The sequence below is a fragment of the Archocentrus centrarchus genome, chromosome 16 (assembly GCF_007364275.1).
Source record: "Archocentrus centrarchus isolate MPI-CPG fArcCen1 chromosome 16, fArcCen1, whole genome shotgun sequence".
NCBI lineage: Eukaryota > Metazoa > Chordata > Actinopteri > Cichliformes > Cichlidae > Archocentrus > Archocentrus centrarchus.
The window spans coordinates 12884631-12904809 of NC_044361.1; positions in this window are offsets into that span (position 1 = coordinate 12884631).

Below are 20179 nucleotides of genomic sequence, written 5' to 3' on the forward strand. Positions count from 1 at the left end.
TCAAGTTCTTCAAAATGTTTGTTTGTTTTTGTTTTTCAGAGTCGATATTAAATTTTCACTAATAACCAAATTAAAACTCTCACAAAAATAAGCCTACAGACTAATGTGTTAATTTAAAGGAATATATGACAGTTTAGGCATAAAACACACTTTTTAGGCACTGCAGATTGAAAAGTTTTAATAGCCCACTAAAAGAGAAAAAGTGCCACCAAGTGAATTAAAATGCTGTAAAAATCTGTAAAAAAGATTAGATATAAAAGTACCCATAAAATACTGTGCAATAGTTCTACTATAACTTGGGCATTGACATAGTTGAAGTCCTCTAGGAGTATGAGACATAAAAATATCCTAAAGTGTAATATGTTAGTTTTGAATTCACCACTGAGTAACTGAGACAGTATCCTATTAATTTTTCAAAGGCATGTCGTAATCTAACTTTACCGTCCTTTAACTCCAGCAGAGGGAGACAGTGAGTTATGAATAGCTTTGTTCATTTATGGGCCAAAAATTCCAAAGATCCTAACAAGCTGATTGTGCTGTTGAAATGTTACATTGAGCAAATGATTGTATATTTCACTCATATCTCCTGGCCGTCTGAATGACGTGACTTGGTGTGTAGTTACAGGCAGTGCACACACCCATGCAAATATACAAGGGATGACTACGGTCATGTTAAAGCCCAGGCCTACTTCTCATTTGCTTGTCTTTGACTGTTAATAATCCGGTGGTTGTATTGATAGCTGCACTTTTCTTTCCACACAAAGTCAAAAAGATTTTTAATTTTGACACATAAGTAGGCAAAGCACAGGGGAGTGGAGAGCTCAGCGTTAAAGTGAAGGAACAAGACTGTTGCTGTTTAGGTGACTGAAACTCCTGCAGAGGTTTGTGGCCAAATATAAATAAATCCTGCCTGGAGTTTCAATCTGTTTGTACACTACAATATATAAGTGTAGAAGAAGCAAAACACGCCCAAATGCAAATCTAATATGTTAATACACATATACTCACAGGATTTTTACAAAAAATGCCACTCCTCCTAATTTGAAAAATATTCAAAATATATGCTTTTCAAGGTAAAACAATAGTTGTTTATCCTTGCTTTGTTACCCATTTGTTCTGTAGATGCATCTTTAGCAGGATGTAAGTCATTCTGCATTAGCCTGATGGACTCAGCAACATGTTCCCCAAAGATAGAGGCCTACAGGTGGAAAAGCCGGGACTCTTGTCCATATTTTTCTTTGTTTCCAAAAGGGGAACTCAGCTCCTTGAGTTTTAGTGAATAAGCAAACAACCAAGTGCATGTTCATTGTGTAAGAGCATCTGTTCCTGCCAGGCTGCCACTTACTTTGTACGTCCCCTCGTGTCCGCACAGGTCACTGATCTCACCACTGAAAACAAAAGCCTGGACATCACTCTGACCTTGTAGGATTGCCCACACCCCTATTTCCACCCTTTACCCCTCTTTTTGTAACCCCCCTTCCCTTTCACCATAGTCAAGAGGAGAGTGATCAATCATTAAAACTGTCGTGGGCTTGGGGCAGTAGGATTTGCCAGGAAGCTCATCTCTTTAAGAGATATGCCAAAGTCATGTTGTGATTAAAAAACATGCTGCGAGGGAAATAAAGTGAGGGAGCTGCTGTTCTTGAGTCCCATCACTGGCTTTGTCATTCATGCTAACGAGCCTCACCAAAAACACTGACATCAATGGCACTGGCAGTGCTTTTCCACAGACTTGGGTAGACATGAGTCAGACTTGAAAATGCGGTGCTTGTTTGCAGCACTTCGCAAATGAGGTATCTTGTGAATAATGCCCTTCCAATTAAAGATTTATTCCTTGATTTCTTAGCCGTCAGTCGCTGCAGTGCACTTTAATGACAAGAGACTATTCGCAGAAACATCAGCTGTCGGAGCGGTGTCCTTGCTGTTTTGCTTTTCAAACCAGGACATTGTTGTCTGCAAAATCACCACAACCTCACAGAAAGCACACAAAGACTAAGTCAGGCTCAAACAAAGGATAAATTCAGACCTAATATTCTCAACGTGCAGCACGAGGCCTGGCTGTAAATTCCTTGCTGACAGAGGAGGGGTTGAGGGGGGGGGGTGATGTGTGACAGGTCATACGATGACCCTTGCAGTGACCTTGTTCGGTAACATTTCACATCCTGCCAGTGTTTCCTCTCCCAGGTGCAGCCGAGTCTCCCGCTGTGCTGTCAGAGAGCACTGTCCCGATCCATGAAACCAATCATTCTTTGGCATCATGGAAACAGCGCCTGACAGCCGTGTCGCCATGGGCATCCTCCCCTGTGACCATCCTCGGCGGGGGACCGAGGAGGTAAGGCATCGCTCAGCAACACTCTGTGGATGGCTGGTTTTACTGTGAAAATTCAAAATACATTAAAGGGATGACTGATTGTTAAATGATTGCTGAATGTGAAAGTCTGCAGCTGCAAGGAGATCACGAAAATATAGAACATTTGTGAGAAGTCGGCTAAATGAATATTTAACATTTCACAGTCTGAAACACTAGAATTCATAAGACGAGGTGTTGCTATCAGCAAGCATGTAGTGCAAAGTAACACCGGCAGAGCACAGAGTGTCATAAAACTCAGTAACCAATATGCATGCTATGAGGATAAAGCAGCGCGTGAAAGCAAGACAGCATCAGACATAATGTGAAGATAGTGTATATACAAATATGTGCAAAATGAGCATGAAGCAAACACAAGGCATCAAAGTGGAGCAGATATATGTCATGAGGCTCAAAATAATGTCGAGGAAATGTTGTTAGGTGTGACACAGTTGGTGTGATAACTATTAGCTGGGATTTCAGCCTCCCGTTGCACCACGCTGTCTCGTCTCTGCCTACCTTTGTCTTTCACCCTGTGTAATTATCTGTCAGTGGTCCGTGCAGAGGGACATGGAGAAGATAAGGCAGTTGTTTTTGCATATCTGCCATTTAGCCTCCCACGTGGTTTTGAAGGGGGGTGGTGGTGGTAGCAATATTGCACAAACAAGTGCATGCAACTGATTTTAAAAAAAGAAAAAAAAAAAAAAGAAAGAAAACCCATACACTGATATAAAACAGATCTCAACTACTCTAAAGTAAAGCTGAATTCACGGTCAGCCACACCAGAAAGATGAAATAGCATTGCAGGAGTGTTTTGTAATCAATAATGCATGGCTGCCCATCTTCGGAAAAGAGAAAGCCCCTCCAAACACACCAGAGGCATCAGACACTTTTCATTTCATGCTGAAGGTCAGCAGAGCCGCACAGACGTCCCAGTGTTATGCACTGCATAACGAGCTAAACTTAACTTACATTCTAATTACATAAACAGAATAACACTTTTGCCTGCATTATTTAATTATTGTGTAACAATATCCCCATAAATATAGCCTGTGAAACCAAAAAATATTTTATGGTTACAGACTAAGTTCCAGGCTACGCTAATGATTTAGTAAAGGCTACAACAATAATGCAAACAAAAAAAATGTATGTTTGTGTAAATAATTACCTTTCTATATCAACCGTGTAATTACTAAATAGGCTCTCCGAGAAGTACTTAAAGTGTAATTTATGGCTTCTTCCTTCCAAAAATCGCCCCACACCTTTTTTTTCCCTTCCTTTGTGCTTACTCTTGATAAGTACCCAATTAGTGTTTTATTGATATCCTGCGCACACAAAGTAATTAACCAGATGATTGCAAGTTGTTCTGATTGATATAACACAATTTTCTGTGAATATTTATCCTTGATACGAACTCGTCCTCACACCTCTCCGTGTTTTTATCAACGCCCATCTGTTCAGTCCAGATTACTGTTAAATATTAATCCGTCTCCATCCTTGCTGCATTATGACAGTATGCTCATCACCTGCTTGGGAGAGCCATCATCTGTATTGATTTCCCCCCGGCATCTGCACATCTGGATGTTAAATTATTCTGACCGCAGCGCGGCCCCCACTCTCCTTAGCCGCTATAAATACAAAGCCACGCATACACACATATAAAATTACCCTTAAAACATCCATACGCATTTGTACACACAGCAATACGCCCATCTGTGATTCCCTGAAAGTAGTGCGCATACAGCACACCCGGGATCCCATCCCCCCATCCTTTGGAGAAAACATTTGTTGTTATATTTGCCTACACAGATGTGCTTAATCATGCACTTGCAGGCCTGTATGCACACATGCACGCTCCCACCTTGTCTCACTCTTACACTTAGGATGCTGAGCTTGAGGACGGCACGTAAGAATAATCAACTTCCTACCACATGAAGCCATAGCCCCATGACAGCTCAGATCAATTAGGCACCATTAAAGGCTGGTCCCAGAACAGCCATGGAGACTACCCAATGCCTTTTTTCCCCTCTGCACGGTGCTAACTAAATCCATCTCCTGCCTCACCCAAACCTAATTACAGGTAGAGATGCACTGTGTGAGATGAAAAGCTAGGAGACGCTTTGATTGATGGTGAGCTCCTGCAAAACAGAGCAAATAGGTAATTAACATTAGGGTTTAATCCCGGGATCCGGGATTCCCGGGAAATGCGATCAGAACCATTTCCCGTTTCCCGGGAAACGTTAGACGGGAAACCGGGAAAAAAGTCGCGCGCGTCGATTTGACTTTCAGAAAGAAAAGAAAGCTTCAGAATGTTAAATTTAAGGAAATATTGAGAGAAGGGTTCGTTTAATGCGAAAAGCATTACTCTTCATTTCAGGCACGTTCAGCCTCCGTTTAAGGCTTCAGCCTTCATCTCAAGCGTTTTAATAGAGGTATTACACAGTTGTGGTTTTTTCCTCTTTAATTTGTTGAAATCGTAGGCAATGTGTTTACCCTAAGGTATTTTGTATTATATAATTTTATATTATTATATATTGTTATATTGCATTATATAGCCTATAAAATACGCCTGCCCTGAACAATAAAGAAATATCTGTTTAACTTCGAGTGTTTCTTTTCCTCGTTTGCAGCCGCTTACTAACAATCATGAATTAGGATACGGGCCTAATGTGTGAAGAAATTATCATGAAATAGATTGCTTTAACATATTTCGCTTTTAAAATGGAGTTGAGTAAAATGTATATTTTGTAGGCTATAAGGATTGGCCAGTTTTTCAAAAGACGATTCACAGCGAACCTACTTTAACCCTCAGACACGGTGTTATAAATTTGCTGTTGCCAGAATGGCAATGACCAAGTCGTAGTGCGTTACTCAAGGCCCTGTGCTATGCCATATTATAGTGTAGTACGGTAGTTAACTTTTCAATGACTATTACAGCGTTCCACTGGTGGAGATATAGTGCAACAGATGTCGCCACGACAGCGTGGCTGAGCCATTATCAATGCTGTGGAGATGAACCGTATTGTTTTGCACCAGCAATTGTAAAATAGCTTGGTATAATTCCATGTACAATGGAGGAATATTCGAATTATATTTGTTAAGGGAGTGTTGAGGAACGATACAACACCGCATATCTCGAGCACTCGAATCTCGAGATGTAGGTTTTATTGCGTTAATCAAGCCAACGTTACCCCCTACTGGGCATAACAGGACATAGCTGGAAAGCTACCTCTACAATATCACAATAGGTTAAGGCCGACACAGGCTACAGAAGGCCTAATTAAAATAAAAAAATAAATAAACTTTTTCCCGGGATTCCCGGGAAATGGCTCGTCATTTCCCGGGATTTGATTCATGTCATTTTCGGGAAAAATATTAAACCCTAATTAACATGACAATGGGGATGAGGCAGGGGTCTCATACAAAGACACAAGTGAGGCGGTGTGGGTGCAGGAGCCGAGGTGTCCTTATGTGCATTGTGTGTGCTTCATTTAAGGGAGGAAAAAACACCCAAGTGTAGAAATAAATGGCGCTCAGGAGGAGAAACTTTGATGTGCTGTCAAATGTTTTCACAGTGTGTGCAGTGGCGAAGAGGAATAGATAACAGTCTTTCAAAGTGCTGCAGGGAATGACCAGACGCTTAATGGAGGTGTTGAAACCTTGTGCGAGGATAAATAATTTAGCCTTTGACAAAGTATACCTCATAAATTTTTCATTACGGCATATTTACGGGCGAATCATGAAGATGTGATATCTGTATCGGTTTAAATTGTCAGGTGTACAGTGTAAGAGCTGCAGCTCCTCTTCAAACAGTGATCTGAACAAATTATTTGATTTACTTCTCAGTTTGCAGGCTGATATCAAGGAGGGTGTGACTGGTTTTCAACATAAACCATTAACATCAAGTGTTTAAATGTCACATTAAAACAACAATAACACTAAAAAGGTGATGTGAAAGCAACACCACACGATCCAAGACTGGCTCAGGAGAATAAAACGCACACCTCATAAGCAATGGATGTGCTAGGGGAGTTGCATTATAACACGATTCCTCTATGGGCAATGTCTTATACTTTTGTCAGGCTTTCTACGTTGGCAACAATTGCTTGGCAGCAGGTTAGGTAACTCCATACTTCTTGTTTTTCATTTTGTCTTTAGATCCCTTTCAAGCAGTAGTTACAGACAGGAAACCAAATCGTACTCAATTATATGTAACCTCAAACAGCATCTGCACTGTTAAAGACCATAAACACTTAGTTTACAGACATACATAACTGAATGATGATACAATGTTTTTCATTTTGGCAAACAACTAAAAAAAGAAAGCAAGAAAAAAAAAAAAGAGGTGAGATAGTATTTAGAGCAGTTTCTACTGTAAACAGCAAACCATAACTTCCTGTGAGAGGAACACAGATCTCAGGCTATTGAGACAATGGCCGATCAGCTACAGATGATCCACTACCTTTAACCAAATAAGCTCAGATCTGAGGTCAGCATGTTGCATGTGACTTACAAACTGACACCAAAATCTAATCTTGTGTCTGTAATGACCCTCTAATCTGTAGGCAGACAGTCATACATCCAGTAACTGTTGACAGCAGGCATTGTTCTGACAGCGCATGGTTAGTTATTTTTAATCATATGTCACAACACGATGAAATTTTCCAGGCTTGTCTACCAGCCAGTTGAAAATGTTAACAAAAGCACTGTTGATGTAGAATCTCGCTTCCTTCAAGACATGCACTTGAAAAGGGTTTCTGCATGTACTGCTAGATATATATATATATATATATATATATATATATATATATATATATATATATATATATATATATATATATGTCGCTATATATATGTTTCTTTCTTTCATATATATTTTTTGGGGGGTGGGGGGAATGTTTGAAAACAAATGGTCTCAACTTTATTTAAATAGTTGTTTTTAATGTAAAATCTTATTTTATAAAGTAACCGCTGCATCTGGCACACAGTGGAATGAAAACTGCATTATTTCCTTATGAAATGTAGTGTAGCATTGAATAATATAAACTGAAAATACTCAATTAAACTTATTTGAGTTTAATTGAGTTTCCCTCCTATCTCTAGGCATAAAAAAAGTTTGCATGACAGTGTAAGATTTTATAATCCTCGTATCTATCACCAAGTGAAAGACTAAATAATCATCACCACCCTTTAAAGTCAAAAGCACTTCAAATGATTTGTCTTCCTGGCTGGTGCTAATGTTATTGCCAGTTTTCTCTATACTTTGTACACAACAACCCTACCCCTAACTCCTACTGAAGACAAACAAGCCTTTATTTGTGAAGCAGGTTTTTTCCATGTGAAATGTAAATTAAATCAATTATTTTCAAATTCATCTTTCAGAAAACAAACCGCATGTGGTGCAAAGGCATATTTTGATATTGTTGTATTGTCTAGTGTGAATAGATTCTGCACTCACATTTTAAACTTAACATTTTATATTGGATTTTGAAGACTGTTCTCTTGTGGTGCAGCTGTGAAGATTTTTTTTAGAGATCTAAACTCTTTTAAAAAAATACTATATTTGTACAATGTTTAACCACTCAAAATGTGTTTATATGCAGGAATTACTGCAGTAACAGATTATGTGCTTAATGATGGTTAACGTTACTTTGCAGGTGACCCCTTACTGACCCATTCTAAACTACTATTGCTCTCCTGACAATTTGTATAAATGCAACGATGTGTTATCATGCTGAAATACACGGTTTCTTTCATAGCCTAAATTGTAAAAATACTGTCGCAGCAATATAAATTCACAGTCACTGCCCATCAGCTTAGATTACATTCAGACCCAAACACACAGGAAAATGCTGTAAACCCCCTGCTTGATGGCCCATCACATGATTGAAAAACACAGTAATTCCCAGTCTTTGGCAGAAATGTTCCCCTAAGATTACTGTTGTGGGACAAGACTCCTTTGTTTTTAGATTTTAGTTTAACATTCCCACTGCTTTCAAATCATTTCACAACTACAGAACTCCTTTCTGTTCGTCTACCAGAAAAAAAAAAAAAAGCCCAGCTGTAATCAGCCAAATCACACTGACCTGCCTCCATCATTTCAGCACATCTAAGAAGCAGACGCAAACAAAGATAAGACTCATGCACACCTCAAATCACCTTTTCATTACAGTAAATAATTTTCTACATTTTTCTGCATTTTCAGATACCAATTAAGCCACAATGACCATGCGTGTAGAGCCAAGCTATATGTCTACTTAGCACAATGTGGTTGTGTATCAGAGAAGTGGGTGTGAATGAGAGACTTGCAAATGCTTTCAAAGGGGACGCTCTGGAACTTCCAATGCACATTTGTCATGCTTTTAAGTGATTTACAAATGAGAGGCATGAGGGCTTTGTGAGGGAGATGGAGAGAGTGTTTTTTTTCAGAGAGGAGCTTTGTGTGTCCCTGCCTACCCTCAGCATATAGATGGAGTTGGAAATTGTGTTTGTGCGTCATCAGCGGTCATTAAACCAAGACACACACCAGAGCCACTTGCAGTATGGTGATGAAGGGGAGGTGGAAAAAAAAAAAAGCAGCTGATGATCCAGATGATAAATACTTTCCTGGGTCTTTTATTATTAATGGCAAGAAGAGATCATAGGAGGATTAAGCAAGGAGAAAATTAGAACAAATGTTTTGTTTTTGATAATTAAAAAAAAAAAAATCCAATGGAAATTCCAAATACATCAAAGGTAAATGGAATCACTGTGTTTTCTCATCCATTTATGTCCATTTTACTGCAACTCCCCTAACACCACACCCACTCATTCCCATGCATACACACAAACACACACAGAGTCATATTGTCTCACTCTCACACACACACACACACACACACACACACACACACACACACACACACACACACACACACACACACACACACACACACACACTAACAGTATACATTATCTCAAGTAAACACCCTAACTCCGCGTCACTGGCGATGTCTTGCTTGCTGACTTTTGACTCATTTCTGATAGTTCAGCGTTCAGCAGGGGTGGCTTGTTTAAGCCAAGCAGCACTTGAACAAAGATGAGAGGGAAGAGAGAAAAAAAAAAAGACAGAGGAAGAGGGAGGAGGGACAATCTAAAAGCTACCCATCCCCCCTCTTTGTAAAAAAAAAAAAAAAAAAAAAAAGTAGAAAGAAATGCATGCCTTGCCATGATTTCCTCCCTCACTTATATGAGGCCATTGTGGGGTTTTTTTTTTTCCGAGTTTTACTTCCTATAATTCAAGCACTCATGATGTAAAACACTCAGACGTCCCTATAGCTGTGTGTTTACATGAACTGTGGCATTCGTTTGAATGAATCCGCTAACAGGTTTGCCACTTAAGGCAACAGGTTTCTGTGAGTATAAACAGTTTTCACATGATAACAAACTCTAAATGCTTCTGCGCTCATTCATTCAACATAATCTTCAGTCCTTTAGGAGCAGCTAACAATGGACAACCCTAAACTGACACATTTCAACGTCAGCTGTTTCTAACATGGCTTCTGTGTAAAAGCTATTGACACTGGCCTGAGCTGTGTGTGCTTGTGTGTGTGTTTGCATATGTGTGTGTGTGTGTGTGTGTGTGTGTATGTGGGTGGGTGATCCAGGCTTTACTTTACAGAAAGGATTGGGGGTCGGTTTGCCGTTGTGAAGCAGGATGGTGCTGGTGGTGGTGTTGCTGGGTGGGGGTTTCGGGGCTTCTTCTCTGCCATGCACACTCATTACTTCAGTAAAGTAAAACTAGATAGGGCTAATTACAAAGTGGGTTTGAGCACTTGAGGGCAATACAAACAACAGCTGTCTGTGGCATAAGTAGGAGAGTCAAGCACATGGTTGCCTACACACACACACACACTCACACACACACACACACACACACACACAAGCATCTCAGATATAATTAGCGAGATCGAGATAAGTGGAAGGCAATCCAAGACGTCTGTTATGTGTTTTCTGTGTGCTTCAAAACAACTATTTGCAACTTTTCACAATTGCTAATAAAAATCAGCTTATTTGCAGCGAATATTGTGTACATGTGCCTAGAAAGCACATATATTGTCAGTGAGGTAAGTGTGATATCAGAAAAGTGTAAATATTAAAAGTTCTGCAGAAAGAATCATCCCTGTAAGTAGCATTATTCGTGTAGTTTGAGGTGGAGCTAGCTCTGTCAGCTAAAGTGATGGCCAGTGATTCTCAACCTGTGAATCTGCCCATGTGGGACCTTGTGGCTTGATTAATGAAGCTCTAACAAACAAATTTGCGTACATTTTTTTAGCTTCCCTCCCGAATCTTTGGACTTCTTTTTCCCATTTATGAGATTCTCGACTCTTTTTAGGTCATAGAGGGAAAATCTTATGTGGTGGAACTGTGACAAGTTGCCCCAACTAGAGGCTGATTTATTGTGCAATGGGTCCCAAAAACGTTTGGGAATAACTGCTTTATTCCATAATAGACCACGCTCTGAAAGATAACTAGCAGCTGCCACATAAATGCAGTGGAATTGAAAGTAAAATGCAATTCCTAAAGACAGAGAGTGAAAGTATAAATCAGGAAAAAATAGATGTACTCAAGTAAAGTGCAGAAATGTAAACCTTTTGCTATCATATTAAACTTTATAACACATTGACATGTTTTGCTACTCACACCTTGCCAACACTATGGGTCTATTAGACTTCACTCCTGAGGATGGCGAATGTACTGCATAGAAGAATCAAGGCCGCTGAGCCATGTGTGCCGGTTTCTCAGGAACTAATTATTGAAATCACCTGCTGCAGTTTTTGTCTGGAATGACAGCTTGCATACACCTGCCTACACATCACACATGAAAAGGGCTTGCAGTGACATATTTTACTCCTGTATTTATAGCGAGTGGAGGAGAGCCAGGTGGGCAATAAATATCTAACAAGCAAACCTTTTCTTAAGGACGTGACTGCAGCCAGGTACTGTTAACATTATGCAATTTCAGCACCGATTTGACTGAGCCTTTCTTTTTGATTCAGGTAAATTTTTTCCATTTCTAATCATCAACCTTATAAGTTTTAACAAATCGCTTTATCATAGTTAGTAAATGATTGAGTACTTCTTTATATATAAGTCAACAGCCATTAACAGGAGAAAGGGGAGCGTTGGTAATGATATAATCGATTAATAAATAGTCATGAATTTCCTACTTTCTTATAAGCCATCAACTCTATTGTTAGATAAATAATTAATGAATGGTTTTAATCTTCAGTTGTGCAGTTGCTGTAAAATGGATTCACATCCAAAATGTTTGCACAAATAAGTCATCAGACCGTGCAAAGGAAACTCAGATTTTACTACATGACGATCCAAAAGTTGTTTCATAGACGAGGAGCATTACTGAAAAGGGTTCACAGCTGATAGACCCTCTACAAACTGCAACCTATTTAAGTGATACCACATAATCCACATACACTATGTATCCACTGTGAGTGGATACATAGTCTGACATTTGTGGTGGAAAAAATAAAATTTCAATTTTTCAGGACTGATAATGGAGGAAGTGTGTGCGTGGGGGTGGACATGATGGTGAGTGAGAGTGGTTAAGGAGAGGGTTAGGTGAGTAGGTGTGTAAGCAGATTTTACATATACTCCTATTTATGATTTTTTTGGAAGTGTCTGCAAAGCAGCTAATATAAGGGCCTGAACTATATCTGCAGCTCAAATCCTGTTTCATGCATCACCTGTAGAGCCGGACTATAAACTGGAGACACCTATTCAGATGTGTTTCGAGTCACTAAAAACCCTTCCCAGGTTTTTACGCTGCTATCCAGAGTGCACGTGTTTAAGAAACTAAAAACATGTTATTGTTAGAATGCTTAATACTGACCTATATTGGGGCACTGATTGCAACTATGAAACTATTTCACAGAGAATAATCAATGTAAAAAGGATTTTATATGCAATGTACAGTGAATTTCATTGTGTTATTTGCACTGGATATGGTTCCTGATTGCATTTTGAAGTACAGCATGTGACATTGGCTCTAAATTCATTGTGCATCACTGTAGCTTAACTATAACCATCCCTATGTAAACTAAAGGCACATCTTTATACTCAAACTGTAGCTTTGTGAGTTACAAGTATAAGCAAGTAAAGTTTAGGTATAAAGTGTTTTTCACAGATAAGTGGTCCAACAAAATAGAGTGAAACAAATAAAAAAAAACAAGAAAGTTGTAAACGGCAACATAAACCACGGAGCCGTCAGTCCCTTACATCCGTCTGGTAAGACATGAGTGGGGCCCCAATATGTGTGGATGCTTTACTACAGCGCAGTTATTAATTCTCAGTTTCTGCATCACTATTTATGTGACTTCGGTCACCATCACGGTGTATTTCATAGAAAACCCAAAACCACTGTTCGTAAAAAGGCTTCCATCTCACACAAACACACTCGTACTCATACTTACACATGAAATTGCAGTTATTTAACCAACAAATTTGTACATGAGCCTAGTTGTAGTTCTTTCAAAATGTGTTAAAGGCTAGCGAGTAAATAAAGAACATCTTGACAACTTACAGAGAGCGAGAGATACAGCATTTATTTTTATCCACTACCCTTTCACTGCCCCACAAGTGCTCCATTTCACAGCAGGTGCCAGACCAAAAACAAAACAAAACAAAAACACACCTGAAACACTTTAAAATAACTGATTTCAGAATGGTTTTTAAAATCTATAGCTCATATAGATAAAAGCTGACCTTATAATATCATTAGTATCTGAAATAATTTAAGCAGCAGTAATATTAAACAAAGAATATATAATTGTATTTGTATTTTTATTAGTTATAGCAGGGTTTCTATGCGATAATGCAACTGATGGAGGTTGTTTCTCAAAAAAGTTTGTGTTACTGAAACCTGAGTGAATTGCAGTGGATGTTTTTCAGCCTCATTATGGAATCATGGAAACACGGTCATTTTAGCAGCAGTGCATTCACCTCTACTTGCAGAGCTTTTTAGATTGAAATAATAGAGCCTCATACCAGACAATAATGTGAGTTAAGTCCTTTAGGGCAAGGAGCTGCAGAGATAGCCAAACAAAAGATAATCAATATCATATGGTGTGTCGCCTGGAGTCTAGACTTTAGCCTCTCGCCAGCATACTCATCATATGCCTTTGAGCGGTTGTCTATCACCACATTCAGTGTCAGACACAATGTCAAACAGTCAACATGTCTAGGGCTCAGTGTTAATTACAACATCACAGCACAAATAAACATGATGCAGTATGACAGCTTGCAACACAAGGTATCATTGCGGATGTGACTCAGCAATTTAGCCAGATTAAAATAGGATGGATTAAAATTTTTAGGAGCCAAATAAGCTCACATAGTAGTTAGATGTTACCAGATAGCACATGTTCTAACAGTTTTTCTTTTTTTTTTTTTTAACTACACAGTGAAAAATGTGGAAACAATGATGTGAAGAAAAGCGAAAAGAAAAATGGATGTTACTTATAGCTGCACATGATGTGCATGAGACCAAAACAGCACAATAGTGGTGGCTTCAAATTGCTATGCGAGGCGATGTATGGCTTGCATATACGCAAGCTTTATTCACCTTTTCCTGCCACATCAAATACACATGTGCACATGCTACCGACTCCTTCTCTTTCCTCTCTTCTTCTTTTGAAGCTGAGGACAGACAGAGCTGTCTCTGTGTTTGGATTAAAGGGCTGCGACGGGAGCGGACACTTCCCTTCTCCTGTGACAGGGTGTAAGTGAGAGGTTCGCTGTCGCCAGTAAAATAAACCATGGGTGCATGTTGGTGACTTCCTGTTTGCCTTGTGTAAGTCAGACATGGGATCGTCATATGAGTTCTTGCAGCACTCTCACACAATGACAGGTTGTAATGATGAAATCCAACGCTGTGATATTCTGCGTATCCCCAGTGGCTGATTTTGCCTTTTTTGTTTGCTCTTGCAGCACCTTGTCTCTGAACATGCATGGCTGCCTTTGAAAGAGCAGGGGGAGCATACTGTGCGTGTTCTGTATGCAGCGAGCCTACAGTGAGCCGTAGTTTCTCTTGTAGGGATTGTGCAGCTATGTTTTTTTTCTCTCACTTACACTTTTAGGCATCTTAAAATCAGCTTCATTTGCGTGTTTAATGTGTATGCATTCTTGCAGTAAGTGCATGGCTGCACTTGTTCCTGCATCTGCAGCTGTGTCTGTTCAGGGCTTGTGTGTGTGTGTGTGTGTGTGTGTGTGTGTGTGTGTGTGTGTGTGTGTGTGTGTGTGTGTGTGTGTGTGTGTGTGTGTGTGTGTGTGTGTGTGTGTGTGTGTGTTTTAGAGTGATAATTCTGCTGAGAGGGAGGCAGACAGTATAGGGGAGGGTGAAGGAGAAGGAGGAGGAAGAGGAGGAGGACTGAAGACAATGTCAGCGCTGCAGTATGATCCTGTATCCATCAGGCTGCCTCCTGCAGTCACCACTGCTTAAAATGCACTGCCAAACAAACACACACATGCACACACAGGAAATGGCCTCAATCACTGTAGCACACAGTCCACAGTTTCTCATTCCAGATGGGATTATGATGCTATTATTTCACGATTACACCAAATAACTATATTAGCAACAGAACACAACCTGGGACTTCTCAATCAGTCACCTTCCCTTTATTCCGAGAGGACTTTTCAACAGCCCCTCCCCTGCCTGACACACTGTGATACACACCTCACACACCCTGAACTAACAACAGCAACAGGAGTCAGCCATTTACCTTACTCTTCATCTTCCCTGTTTGTGTCAGCAAATTAGCCTTTACAAGTCTGATTTAACGACGTTCGCGCTATGATGCATTGCCATTTGCACGCTCCTACATTTATGCTGATCCAGTGACGTAACAAAGATTTGTGTTGTATTAGGAGGCTTTTTTTTCTTTCTTTCTTTCTTTTTGCAGGTGGATGTTTTGGCCCCAGCTGAGAACAACATTTCTAAAATAGCACTGAATGATCACTCATGTGGGTGGATCCACCCTCACTTCCCCTCCCCACCCTATGGAATTTGATAAGTTGGAAAGGAAAGGTGGCCGACCAAAACAGAACAAGAGAGAGAGAAGGGTGGGAGAGTAGGGGTAGAATGAGAGATATGATTTTTTTTTTTTTTTAAGGCAGGGGAGGAGTGTAAGCAGGAAATAGATGAGATCCAAAAGCTGTGTGAGATCGAGTCAACAAGACAGAGAGAGAGAGAGAGAGAGAGAAAAGAGAGTGGGGGGAGCAGCACTTCCTCTTGTATGGTGGCAGCAATGAAGAAGTAAGAGACTATAATCTTCCTAAATTCAAAATCATATGTAGCTATTCTGGAAAGCTTTATTTCATTACCTAAGAAATGGGTGCAAAAAGCTGTGACCACGTCACCTAATTTACAATGAAGAAGAAAGAGAAGTGGCTTCTGTACCAACAAGATTTATTTATTTCATACATACAAAGGACATTTGATTTTTTTGCTGGACTGAGGAGGAGTGACATCTGAGTCCAGAAGATGGTGTTATTTATTTATTTCAAAAGAGAGAATGTGATATACCCCATAAATATTTTACATTCTACAGCAAGAGGTGAGCTTCCTCCTGCTGCTCAGAGATACTGTATGTGCTCATGGGCTGGTTAGGCAACAAAGCATCCCTGCACACCCCACCCATCCACCCACCCCAGCACTCCCTGAGGTATCTCCTTGAGGGTTCTCCTTGCACTCCTTTGCCAGCTGACAATTAGCATGCACTTGCTAATGCACTAAAAGCTAATTGAGCACAGGGGGGCTGGAGGTGTCAGTCACTGGAGAAAGCTTGCGATGGCAGCATATACTAGCACTGCCATTTTAAGGCAAGAAGGGATAAACTTAGAGAGGAATATGGGTCACAATGTGAGAAATATTAAAGTAAGACAGGTTAGCCCCCTATCAAAATAGCAAATATTTCTCACATGTTAAATAGAGGAAACAAAAAAAAAAGAAAAAAGGAAAATGTATTGCCTTGTAGCTCTGAGTCATGTTTGTTGCTTACTGATGCTTGACATAAATCTGTGTTTTCACATTCATATTATCCTTTTATTTGAAAGTGTAGTTAGGTAATACAAATACATACACATTGATGCCACACACACTAATGTAAATCAGTGCTGACTGGAGAACTGCACGTCACTGTGTTAAAACCAGGGGTAGCTATTATAAAAGCTGCCCCCAGCTCTCTCTGTCTCTCTGTCTCTGTCTCTCTCTCTCTCTCCCTTTCTGTGTGTGTGTGTGTGTGTGTGTGTGTGTGTGTGTGTGTGTGTGTGTGTGTGTCTGCCACACATGCACAAGCAGCTATGCATGTAGCTCTTTGGAAATGCATGCATCCAACATTTATCTACGTGTGCCATCAGTACAACAAATTTCCAACTGCTTTTCTTTTTAAAGGTGAAGGTTCACTGGTTTATTAAAAAAAAAAAGAAAAAAAGATGAGTGGGTGCAGACTGAAGGGCAACAAACGACAGAGGAGCTTCTCTGCCAGCTCGCTCAGAGAGAAAAAGACAGAGGGGGGGGGGGGGGGGGGGGGGGGAGGACACCTTGGTGTTTGTGTGTGTGTGTGTGTTTGGACTGACATTCCCTCTGACTTGGAAAGCAGGAATGGGGAGAAAGGGAGGCTGTTTTAAAGACGGCTCTCTTATAACAGGAAGTATCTGAACAGTGACTCACACACTACATGGAGAGAGAGCATGGAGGCTATACTCGGTGTGGAACTGCATATCACTAACGTGCGTGTATCAATGTTATAAATATAAGTATGATTGCATTACACTTCATGCATGTAACAATGGACATCAATAGTACCGGTGGGCATGTGTGTTCGTGGAGGAACAGATTACATTTCCAAAGCACAGATTGGGCTATTTTAGCAGCCATGTTGCATGTTAAACAAGTATCATAGTGTATATGTGTGTAAGGAAGTTCACATGCATGCTTGTGTACTGGTGTAGGTGTGCAAGTAAATCAAATTTCAGGAATGCTGCACTGCATTTCACTAAACAAATCTGTTAGTATGTGCTGGAGGGGCTATCACTAGTTCTCGTTGTGTTTAGCTGAGTAGATCACATTTGAACAAGGGTATGATGCCTTACTTAACAGCCTCGATGTGTACATTCTTCCGTATGTATGTGTTTGGATATGAGTACTGCTTATTTTTGAGGGATAAGCGATGCATGTCAGCGCTTATGATACATATATGTCAAATGTATATGGGTGTGTGCAAGTTGTCAGCGAGCCCCAGTGGAGCTCTAGGGGTTTGCCTATAATAAGAGCAGCGCCTGCCGTTACAATTCCAGGGTTTGTCGCTGATGTCTGTGTATCTTAAGTCACTGGCACATCAGCAGTCAGCAACATGGCTCCCTCTCACTGCGTCGTGCTGAGCAAACAAGCCTGACCTCTGCACAACACCCACAACAACACAGCGGAGTGACAGTTATTACACATGACTTTAGAGTACAATAAGCTATAGAGGATTTTGTTAGCAGCTGCAGTGGATTTGCATGGTATTGTAGTGTTTATGCCTGGGAAAAAAAAAAAAAGGTATTTGCCTTGGTGGTGTAATGCTGAGTGTCAAAGTTCCACATTGATCTACAATTTTGTGCGATGTGTAATCACATTTATTGGAACTGAATAAGCATGTATGTCCATGCTTTTCCACACCTCTGGGCTACTGCATTCATTTTTCATGCTTTTCCAGACTTTCCAGTCCTGCAAGGGAGGCACTGTTTACTCATTCTTGTCTGACAGTTTTTGGGGCGTGTTTATAAAAAAAAAAAGTCAGTTAATCAAATAATTTCATTTTTTAAAGTGAATTTCTTTAAACTATAAAGTAGAGGTGGGGTCATATGAAAAAATACAAAAATACAACTAACAGCAAAGTGTGTGTGTGTGTGTGTGTGTATGCTGACAGTCATTATGATTCTCCTATGTATTGGATTTCTTAGTGTTATTCTCTGTGTTATTCTTTGTCTCTTCTACATGTTTATGTGTGTGGATTAGGAACCTGCTTGAATGAAAATAAAACAGACTATAATCATGCATTCCATAAAGAAGAAAAAGAAGAAGAAAAACTTTGTCATACTATTTTGACAGTTTTCAGTCTTTAAACAGAGGGCAAATTTTGCCTGTGAGCCTCCATGTACAGTGACCCATGTCAAGTTTTTTCCTGGCTTTTCCACAATGAAAATAAAGAATCAGTGTTTAACAAACACAGAATGAGACAGTACGCTGGCAGCATAGCATCAGTGTATCATTGTACAGTGTGCAACAGCTTTGTTAAAAAGGGAAGGTTTTCTCAAGCTTAAGCAGTGAACAGTGAAGTCATTCAGACGTCATTAACCACATTGTTTTTTGTAAATTGTGGTGATTCCTGTAAGATAAACTTTATTACCTTTAGACTCTAGATGTAACCCAGCAACGCCCTGGATCAGCTGTCAATATAATGATACACGATTGAGAAGCGTGAAATTTAATCGGTATTGTAGGAGTTTGTATCTTTTTATTATTTAAAAACCTGAGCGTTTTTATAAGGAAATCGTTTGGTTGGGCAGTTTCAAACTCCTGACGCACTTTTTTTGAGTCCTTAGCAGTATCAACAACTTTTCGCTGATGAGACAATAGCAGATAGTTCCATTTAATGCGGGAGGAACCATTCAGCCGGAGAAGAGGGGTATCAGGAAATTGTCAAAACATTCACCCGGGCACGAAGGTGGCATATTTTTACGTCGCGAGCCTATGTGATTTGAACCATAACTACTGAGGGTATGCGTGTATTATAAAAACAAAACAAAACAAAACAAAAACAAACAAACAAACAAACGAAGCACATGCGTGATACTCAAGTGAAAGCGGAGAGGAACCCTTGCTCTACCCTCCCCCCCTCAAAGGGACGGAATAGATTCGACCTACTCAATCATACTCTTCAGCATACACTGCAAAGAGCATGCTTTCACCTTTAGGATTGTCTGTGCTTCTTCAAGTCACTCTGGATTATTCTTTTGGATAACGCAGGTAGGCACATCTCCGCTTTTCATGTCTTTTAGACACACGGAGAAACAGACGGGTGGTCTCCTCCGTGTTTGGATCTGGTTGTAGGTGGAATGCGATTGTCTGATCTTGATTTATAAATAGGTTACATGCAGGCAGGCAAGGGTGAAGTGGTATATATATATATATATATATATATATATATATATATATATATATATATATATATATATATATATATATATATATATATATATATATATATATATATATTAGTTTGTCTCAGGGTAACAGAAGAATGTACAAGAGTGTATAAATGCTCCACTCTTTACAGACACTTTATGAGTCAGAGCGGTTTGATGATAGTCATAATTTATGTGACTCCTCATACTTAATACCAGCTTTCAATAAAGGGACTAAACCGAACTAAATTGCTTGAATTAAAGGAGGATTACTTGATTAATGTGCTCCACCGACATCCTTCAGCTCAGGCAAACTTTCCACCAGCTCACCCCCCTCCCCCCGCACGCACGCACACACACACACACATTCATCTCTTCCTTGAGTAATTTATTGGATAATATATTCTATCATTGCAGCATCAGACACGCAGATGGCAGCTGTAGAGTTCTAAGTAGCGTCAAAAAAAAAAAAAGAGCTCAGAACACAAAACATCCAAGAGGAGGAAGAGGAGGAGGAACTGCTCCTCTCTCTCTTTCTCTTTTTTAGAGATTGTTTTATTCACACGGAGGGTTGGGGGTGGAGAGGTGGGGGGTAATATCCATATT